We start from the raw sequence: 1100 nt of genomic DNA, 5'->3' as shown, positions 1-1100 counted from the left end.
ATAAATAATCTATTATACCATTCCACTCTAACAAGAAAATACTAAACTAATTATGAGCCTCTTAAAATTATAAACTTTTAATACCAAAAAGTAATTTTGACAGACATTAAGGACCTAAATAAGTTTTAATAATTATAATTGCAGAAAATCAAAAGGCAGAAGCAAAAGACAAATCATATTTTACCCAAAAAAAGTTACAGCAGGCCTCAGAATTGCAGAATTATCAGCAAGGCCAAAAGAGGCCATTCAGTCCCGAAAGATGGTGTTTTTTAATAATAGATTTCCTCACAGGCTAAAACATCAAATTGGGCAAAACAGAAAAAAACTCAGCATTTTGAATTTAATAAAAATTAATATGAATGTAATTCTCATGGCCAATCCCAAGTAGTAATGGCAGAGACTCTGCTCTACAAGGCGATAGGATATGAAATTACCCTTTTCGGATAAGAAATCAACAAAAAGGGCTTGATTTCTGATGATTTTTACACATTTGGATTTTACGGGTATTGGATTAAACCCGCCCCAATTTCAAAAGTGAAATCATCATTAACAGAAATAATCAAACAACACCAGAATTAAACAAAATTATTAGAGTAAATCATATGTACATACTTACACACCAAAACAAAATGTCTTTTCTTTTTTAAACAGTTATAAGAAAATAAAAATTAGCTTACAACAAATCGAAGAAGTAGAATCGTTAGCTACCAATAAAAGTGAAGCAAGTGCAAAACCGGATATGGCGGAAAACCCTAATTCTCTGGAAGGGTAGAGGACGATGCGAGGTTTTTATAGAGGGTTACTATAATAGGTTTGGGAGATGGTGTAATGTGGGCTTCAAGAACATCTAGCTGAATATGGGCCAATTTGGGTTAGTTTTGTGAGATGGGCAGCGGAATATTTTAACAAATAGCCATTTTTTTATTGTTAATCAAGCTTTAACCACTGTAATATTATTAGTAAAATTTATCCATTTCCTAATGCAAAAAACTTAAATTTAGATGAAATACTCGTAGCTAAAGTACCGAACTCCAGCATTTTATGCTTGAGTTGAAAACCCCTATATTTAAAGCTTTAGCACTATCTTATGGAGTTTCAAT

The 1100-nt window shown here is 31.8% G+C and overlaps 1 non-coding gene across 1 annotated transcript; it reads right to left on the bottom strand.

Annotated features, from left to right (window-relative positions):
- Nucleotides 1-201: 201 nt before the first annotated feature.
- Nucleotides 202-295, bottom strand: LOC142181428 (small nucleolar RNA SNORD96 family). The gene has a single exon (XR_012710079.1). It is a non-coding gene; the product is annotated as a small nucleolar RNA SNORD96 family (small nucleolar RNA).
- Nucleotides 296-1100: the final 805 nt, after the last annotated feature.

Source organism: Nicotiana tabacum, chromosome 5, assembly GCF_000715075.1.
Source record: "Nicotiana tabacum cultivar K326 chromosome 5, ASM71507v2, whole genome shotgun sequence".
NCBI lineage: Eukaryota > Viridiplantae > Streptophyta > Magnoliopsida > Solanales > Solanaceae > Nicotiana > Nicotiana tabacum.
This window is presented reverse-complemented; position numbering and strand designations above follow the sequence as displayed.